The following is a 9,438-nucleotide window of genomic DNA, read 5'->3' as shown; positions in this document are numbered from 1 at the left end:
TGTCTACAAAATTCACAAACTTCTATGAAATCCTACAATTCTGCATTGGAATTTAAAACAAGCAATGCTACCCATCTCGAAATCCACTCTCATTGGAAAAAATAAACCAAGTCTATAAACAAATCGATGCTAAAAATAAAGGATGTATTGAAATCCATGATATTCAACAATTTTGCCCCTACTTAAACAAGTAGGAACTGCTCTATGTTTACGAGTGTTTAGACTATTCTGCAACAAACACTATCCTCCCCTAAGATCTCTAGCTCATAATGAATAAACTTCATGTCAACCACATTCCCCAACAATAACAAAACAATATAAACCTTTACATTGAACAACTAAAAACAAATCTACGAATAATAACCCTAAATAAACATAAACTAAATATTAATAAGTAATCGATGGAAGCTGTCTTCAAATAAATCACTCAGCGCAAACTAAGTCCAACAAACACTAACTACTCCCCAAATATATAGCCATCCGATATCTTGCGATACATAGCCTAAAACAATAAATAGATCTCAAAGGATATCATTGATTTCTTGTTGATAAGGGTGTTTAGAGGGAGTTAAATGACTGCTGAATAGTTTGTTTATTATTTTTGGCGATCATATCATCTGAGAACTTAGCATCTATTTTAAAATCAACAACAAGGTTTGATAAGGGAGGCCGATTCTCATGGCCAAATAAAATGCAATAAATAAATAGCTAATATTCTGCGCAAATATGCGGAGGAGATAGATGAAACTTAAACAAATATCAAACAGCTTAGTCAGAGAAATCAATGTGGATAATAATGGTAGGCGAAATATAGTAATCGACTGTTGGATGCATCTGATAAATTTCAACTATTAGGGAGAAATTGGAACTGTAATTAGGAACCTGAGAATTATGCTCATACTTATGAGCATACCAATAATAAAGATATATGCATTCACGAATAGACATTAAGCAGCGGGCATAACCCATAACCTGCCCATATGTGGCATAAGTAGCACAAGTAGCAGAAATGGTAAAAATAGGAAAAATAGTTAAAATAGTAAAAATAACAGCAATAACATAAAGAACCCCAAAAACCTACAAATAAAACTGCAAAATCAACCCATTAATTTACATTTCGAACAACAAACTCACATTTCGATCGAACAACTAAATATAATCATAATAGCATCAACAATTACAATAGGAACAGCAGCAATAAGTACAACTATCATAATGATGGATATTGGCTGAAGTAATCCTTAATTAGATTTAAAGATAAACTCAGAAGTATTTCAATATAGGCGAAGAGTATTGCAATTTCGAGGATCAGATGTTGATTATTTTAGAGGATGATTTGTGTGATTGTGCTTTATTAATATCTGTGTATTTGTTAAATTGGTTAGTTATTTATTATAGGATGAATTTGCTATTAAATTGTTGTAAAATTTTATTTAAATTTAACTCTGTTATTAAGTTTGTGATTCTATTCTTTTACTTTTTACTATTTCTTTATGCTCTTCTTTCTATTATTCTTTCGATCATGAATTAATTCGCTGCTTAGGAAAACCCTTTCTTTAGCTGTTTGGGCAAATCACAATCACTCTGTTGCTATCACTCCTCTAAGCCAACATACACAGGATATTTACGAAATATCAAAAATATCAATAAAAAATAGCAACATTTACGAAATAACCTTAAAAAGCCTACATCAAAGCAACAATCCCAGTCTCAAAGCATTTACATATAATCGCAATTGAATAAACTTGAAACTGTGGCCACTGCTGCCCGTCATGAGCTTGAAAGGAGCTGCTTAGTCTTCGAACTGAACTAAAAAATGAACATCAAAGGTAGAAGCATCACCTTATCTCAAGGAAGGCTGTCGTCAACCTCATTCTCAAAACTGAAACCAGATAAATATAATGAACTTAGCAGATTATCGATGACTCTCACATAAAGCAAATACCAAACGAGAAAACAATTCACAAATGAATAGAATCATTTAAAGGTAAATCGACCTCTATTTCATTTGAAGACGAACAACAACACTAAACAATTTTCAACTATCCATTCTAAATATGAAAGATTCAAATTGAAGAAGAAGAATAAGCTGAATAGCACAATTATGAATAAGCATGTTACTGACAGTCATCAGCAATAGCTGCTAGTTGCAATTAATCTCTGATATCTGATAGAAAGTCATGCACTTGAAAGAAAGTATCTCAAATTAATATATAATGGAAGAGTTAAATAGTTATATGTTGTTTATTATGTGTATATATTGAGGATAAATCAATAAATTTTATTAGCATAATTAAATAAATATAATAAATGGTCTCACGTGAAAAGGGTATTGTAAACATTTTGGTGGTATTATGCATTGTTTTGCACTTTAGCATATGCCAAAATATAGTTGATTTCTCTCTTGCTCAGTATGAGCATAGCAACAATCGTAAAGCCGCACATACAGTGTCCATCAAAGGATCCTTTAACCAGAAAGACTACAAATTCCCAGAGGCATGCAATCTATTCGACCGACTCGCATCATCTTCCCTCGGATAGTCACAAGACTCAGACTCCAACGAAATTAACGCGGATGATTTGAAAACAAACTTCATTTAGATGCTTAAAGTGGCGGAAAAAATCAAAACAAAAAAAAATAATATCGAACGTACAAATATGTTAACTTATTGAAGAATTAGGAAGTATAAGTTCTGTTACAGTTAATACGAGTTTAATTGTCCCGAAAGAAGAAATTGCACTCTTACAGAGATATTAAAGATAGTTATAGGAGTTAAGGAATTAAATTGCAAATAAAAAGACTCAAGTCTAACTCCTAATCTACGACTCAATGAACCAAAATTCAGAATCATTGTCCCTAAAGGAATCAACCATCGATTATGAAATATAATCTTTAAGAACAAAGGTTCAATACTTATAAAAACTCATTGACAAAATTAAAAAATAAACACAGAATTCTATAAATTAATCTCCAAATTTTGTGACATACTTTGAGGAGTTAGAGAAAATTTTCAAGTAATAAGATTAATTGGTCGGCAATTTAAATGGCATAGCTGCCAACTATGACTAGCTGAAAGTTCTACGCATAAAAATTGTAAACTTAAAAAACAAAATTGAAATATCGGCGTTGATGATTGAGTAGAAATAGATTTGTGTAAAATAAATTGACAAAATTCGTGAAAATCAGAAGAATCAAGTAGATATCAAAGCACTCATGAACAATTTCAGATAGAAGAAAAAAGATGAGAATGGACTGAATAATAAATATTGTGAGGGAATCACCAAAAAACTTGAATTAAGGTTGCGAAGTGTCCTGAAAACTTACGATCTCACTTTCTAATGCGCAGATCAATATGAGGAACTCATACTTTAAAAAAATAAAGATTAGAAAGCTTTGAAAGTTCTCGAAGATAAAGAAAAATAAATCTAAAAACTCCTGAATTTCAACGATTACAAGAGAAATTTCGAGCAAAATCGAAAGCAATTCGAGATAAAACGCTCCAAACTACAATAATTTAAGATTCGTAATTATTTATGTTATCTTAGCTGCATATCAACATGACCCAAAGATATTACAAGATCTGTACTACTAATCCAAAAATAACTTAGATATCGCTTTGAATAAGAAAACCCTAATTGCTGGACAGCCCAAAAAAGGTAACAACCAAGATTACAAGAAAATCAAAGAACTTGTGAAATAAATAAAGCAGCTGAAGAGCAAATATTGCCATCAATACGAAAGATATGAAATTAAAGCACATTAGATCTGGTCAAGAGTTCACAAATATCAGGCTGATTTGGAATATCAGAAAAAACTCAATTCTATCTTCCAGTCAACTGTTAGTGAGATGAGGGATCTATAAATGGAATTTGAAAGGATGAAAGAATCAGTTCTCGAGAAACTCACATGAATATTCATTTATTGGGATTCATTCATGATTATACAACATATAAATATAAATAAAATGGGATCAAATAATTATGGAAATATGCTCCCGTTGCTTCAAGAGGCTCCTATTCTGTCACTATATGGTTATATGGATGATTAAATAAAATAAATATGTTAGAGGTTATCGCGTTGAATGATAATAAATATAATGACAGCAGAGTAGCAGTATAAGTTCGAGAATCTCCAGCCCGTTAACTTTCTGCACAAGTTTAACAAAATGGTCGATGAAGATTCAAAGAAACCTCTCAAGAGCATAAAGAAGTAACTGAAAGTAGTTCCCCTATCTAAATTTCCTTTATCTAAATTTTATGAGAGCATGGAGGGAATATTCGAGACAGGCACAAAGAAAAAAGATATTATATCAGTTCATAAAAAGAATAAGGATGACATTCAGGATGAAGAGTTTTTCGAGAAACATCGGAAATTCATGCAAAAGCATATCAATAAAATTCTGCACTAAAATTAAACACATCAGGTCAACTTATAGAATTAGAAGAATAAGCAAGCAGGCCATATCAGTAATAAAAAAGCAGATCCTTTCAATTAGCGCAATTCATTCGAAATTAAAAGAACAAAAAGCGAACCAAAAATAAATAAATATTCAAAACAATCACAGTTAAAAAGCACAAATAAAAATGACAATGAAGAACTGAATAACATCAATGAAATTAATTCAGAAAGATTTGAGTAACTAAAATAAACACATACCGTCAAGAATGAGACTTATTTATAAAAGATTCTGACCATCCGAGAGTAAACATTTAGAAATACAAAAAAGTAAAAAATTAAATTGAAAAATAATAAGTTAGTTGAAGAATTTCTAGATTCTAGAAAAGGATTCAGTTCATAAAGAAAGAACTAAGCCTCTCAAGTGAGATCGACTTCACTCGAATATATGAATGCTAATGCAGATGAACAAAAACAGGCATTAATTGCAAGTTTGTTAGCTTTGAGAAAATAACAAAATAACTATCAGCAAAAGTTCGAAAGAAAAGTGGAGAGTGAGATATCAAGATTCAATAGCACGATTAGAGCAAGCATTTAAAAGATAAACTCTCGGAAATTCTGATGAATAAGTATGAAAGTATGTGTTTTATAGATATCTTGCACAATAATTTTGTATTATGAATACTTACTTATTTTAATTATTATCATCATTATAATTATTATCATCATTAGAAATGGGGTGCAAACCAATAAAACAAAATGGAAACAAACAATAGGAGGATTTTATAGCTCCTGAACCAAAAACTCTATTCAAAACAGACCTCGAAACTGAACATAAAAAATATGTTTAGCATGTTTTGTATATGCGTAAGACAAAGTTATTTGAAAAACGAACTGCAAGGCTGGAAAATTTGGTGGAATAATACTTGAACAATAATCATAAATTTCCCTCATAAAATAAGGCACTTGGATGTATCGATTCCGTTAAAAAACTTCATCCTGTTGATTGCAAAAAAAAAGGCCATGTAACAAAGTAATGGCTCATTGGTTCATGCTTAAGACAACACAAATTCTGTATAGAAACCAAGATCTAAAATATAACCTTTGAACATGCATATCCAGAATATTTACAGTTTTTGAATCTCTGTAAAGCAGTGGTAGGAACAACCAAAATAACAGTACCGACTAAATGCCAAGATACCATATGGCATTCGCATATGCAAGACATTGATAATTACGAGCAGGATGTACGGAGTTATACTGGAATATTTCTGGATCATTTCGATGATTTTACAGACTAAGAGTTAAAAAAGCATGCAGAAGACACTGAAAAGAGAATATTATTCCAATAAAACGGCCAAAATAAGGGAACTATGCAGAATTTTTAAAAATATCAAATGAGGCATTGAGTATTTATTGAATGATAGTTGCTCTGAATTACAAGTTGCTTGCTATTAATTTAAATTGCCTTTTGTCGAGAATGATAAGTATTAAATAGTCGATTTAGCTTTCGCTAAAATTATAGTAAATGAGCTAAGCCTTTTCTTTTGAACCTTTTGTATATACTTAAAATATTGATTCACATGTGTTAAGACAATAGTTTTAAACATGAATAAACATGAATAGGAAACATTTGACGAAGAGCAATGAAAATAGTTATCATTATCTATAAAATCAATGCGACTCTTTCAGATCGTTGATAAAATTAATTTTAAATGAAGATTCATGCCGCATTGTGAATTTGAATTGTTTTTAACTAGTGTATATATAATTTTGAATGAGTATTACCTTTCACATAAAAAAGTAAGGAATTACTGGCTCAGTTCCAATTACGAGCACTGAAATCGGTTCTGAAGAGCTGACAAAGCTTATATCGGAATACCTGAAGATCCCAGAAAAGGATTTACTTCTAACAAACCCCATTACTGGCCAAAGATTTTCCCAAAATTAAACCCTCAAGGATAAATATTCGGTCAATGTTGAAAGAATTAACAGGTCACTGAAAAAGCAGTTAGCCCCAGGCATTATTTCTAACGAGGAGCTCTGCGAAATGGCATCCAAAGCCCGGTTCTTCATGATAAAGAGCTCCAACGAAGAAAATGTGCAAAAAGCAAGAGATCACTCAGTTTGGGCAACTACTTTTGCCAATCAGGTAAGACAATTTTGATTTAGGATAAACTGAGGTCTGCATTACTCTATACGTCACACGTTTTTCTGCTCTTTGCGACTAATAGATCATATTAAGTCAAAGGACTGGCGAGAATGGAAACTGAGCCCTCCAAAATTCCTGACAAAGGGTTATGGTCGGGCGTATCAAACATTCGGCTCGGAGGAAATTTTGGGATCAAATGGATTCGAAAGACACCTCTGACATCGCTGCAGATCGAGAAATTGTTAGGAACACAAATGAAAGATAAAATCACAAGGCTCTCAGATGGTGAGTAAATCGATGGGTAAATTTGCCAAAAGGTTATACAATTATTCGAACTGCCAACTGAACCATATTATGAATGTGTGTAGAAAGTTGAAAATGTGCACATATAAACATAAAAGAAAATACCGAAGATTGGAGATATTATTGGTAATAATAAAGAAGTGCCCATTAACTTTCCCGTGCCATTTATTTCGGTCACTCAAAATAAAATGGCTATCTCTGAAGCTCAGCCAAAATCGATAAGTACAAAAATGCTAAATAAGAGCGAAACAAAAAGTCCATGAAAAAAAGGCATCGTTCGGTGTCTTCATCATCATCTTCCTCATCTGACTCTTTTTCTGATTCTTCTTCGAGTTCCAGCTCTTCCAGATCTTCTTCTTCAAGCTCCTTGAGCAAATTTGAAAGAAAAAGAAGGTAGAATAAAAAAGAGTCGAGAAAAGAGCCCAAAAAAGAGAGAAAGTAAAAAAGAAAAGGCCGATCAAGAGACAAAAAAAAGTCAAATCGAGTATCTCACCACAAAAAGAATCGGAACAAAAGCAAAGGGCATAACAAACCAGTAAAATATAACAGCTCTTGAGACAAATGCAACAACCAAATCTAATAACAAACCTAAACCTTATTCATATTAAAAACATAAGTGTTCAAAGAACAGGTAGATCTGAGAAGCTTTTGTCAATCATTATTGTTCCATCTTCTTGTGCTTTTCTCTAACGATCGGCATTCCCTTCCTTTTGGCATTTTTCTGTCTTTCTGTAATTTCTATCCTCTCAGCATTTCCCATTATCTAGGCATTCTCATTCTCTTGTCGCTCCCCTACTCTTCACATTATCTTCCTTTCGGCATTTCCTATTCCTTCCTCTCGGCATTCCCATCCTCTTAGCATTCCTATTCTCTTGTTGCTCCCATCCTTTTCACATTCCTTCCTTTCAGCATTCCCTATTCCTTCCTCTCAGCATTGTTCTTTCGTAATTCCCTTCCTTGCTATTTCTTTCTAAGAAAGTTCCAGCTATTTCTTTTTAATGCAGAAAATTCCAGTAATTCTACTAATTGAAAGCATCTCAAAGCAGTTGTCTATGCTCTAAAATATCCACAATAAATACATCATAATCATTTATTTAGTTCCTATTGCTGTCAAAAGATCCCCCCCCTAAACATTCTCAGATGAAGCTTATAAAGCATCCATAATCGTGATATAATCAATTGTCACAAGTAAAGCTTGCAATCCATTTTTAAGTCACGAGATAGAGATAGATAAAAATTTAACCGAAAATGAATCATTGAAAAATAAGAGAATTTCAAAAAATGCAATCAACAGAACTGAATCTCAAATAATAAACTTAATTAATGAATTAGTATAATGATTTGTTTCATTCTAAAATCAGAATCTTTGATAACGCGATATATTTTCAAAGCATTTTTGACAAAAAGCATAGGAGCAGTTTTTATCTGAAAAGTGGCCTTTATCGATAATACCACACCGGTCGTTGTTGCATTTAGTAATTTTGTGCTATTCGATCGTCAAAGTAATTTTGCAAAACGGACAGGTGTGGAGATCATTATCGTCATCTTTAAACTTATAGAGACACGCTCCACAAAGAGAACCTGAACAGCCTTTTTGAGTGCACCATAAGACTATTTATTCTTACTTTTTACAGCAATTGCAGGTCAGCTCCTGGATACTTTATTTTTACATAGAGTTATCTTTTTAGCTTTATTTCTGCTTTTGTGTACTAAGAGTCTTAGAGAAGCATAAAGGGCACATTAAGTATTGCTTTCTGAGGGCTTTCGAGTCTTATTAGATTATTGATTTCACATAAATTTAGCATCCTTTCGAATCGATATGAATTCTTTTCCGATTTTCAAGCTTATTGTACTGAAAATAGCAAGTTATTCCATTTTATATTTGTTTGAAATTGACGTTCTCAAATGTTAACTCATGGGTATAATTATAGGTTTCATATTTTCCATATTTTCCATTTTCTGAGTATTCTTCATTTATTTCGGCTGTCATTAAATTTTCGTTTCTTTCGAGAAAGTATACTTCCACTTTCAATTTTTAGTTTATTTGGGATTATGCTATGTATACTTTTCGATCATGTTGTAGATTATTCTATTTTCCCAATTTCCATTTGATCAATAACTTTTGAGTGAGGTCAGCAAACTAATTATAGTCTATGTAAAACTCATCATAGAGAAATTCGACTAAAAGGCAGTTTTCTCCATTTCTTTCAATTTTACTTACAATAAAGAATAGAAATTTCGGGGCTTTGGATTCTATACCTATCATTTTATTTTATTCAGATATGATTCCATCTTTGAATTCGATTCGATGATGAGTTTCTTCAGGATTGGCAACAAAATTGAAAACATATTCTTCATTAGCATTTTCTGCGATTTCCTCTTTATTGCTTTGATTGTTCTGATTAAAAAGCATTTCCAAGTTGAATATTTTGATTCTATGATGATATGAAATGAGATCATTGACTTAATAATCTTGATAAAAGTCATTCTTTTGCATGCCGTTCTTTTGTATGTCATAAGTATTTTTATTTTTTTACGATTATTTTGAGCTCACTTTTAAATTATTTTAAACCATTCTATTTTATAG

This window comes from Brachycentrus maculatus, unplaced genomic scaffold, assembly GCF_059751285.1.
Source record: "Brachycentrus maculatus isolate JH-2025_06_01 unplaced genomic scaffold, ASM5975128v1 h1tg000182l, whole genome shotgun sequence".
Classification (NCBI taxonomy): domain Eukaryota; kingdom Metazoa; phylum Arthropoda; class Insecta; order Trichoptera; family Brachycentridae; genus Brachycentrus; species Brachycentrus maculatus.
Note: the sequence above shows the minus strand (reverse complement) of the source record.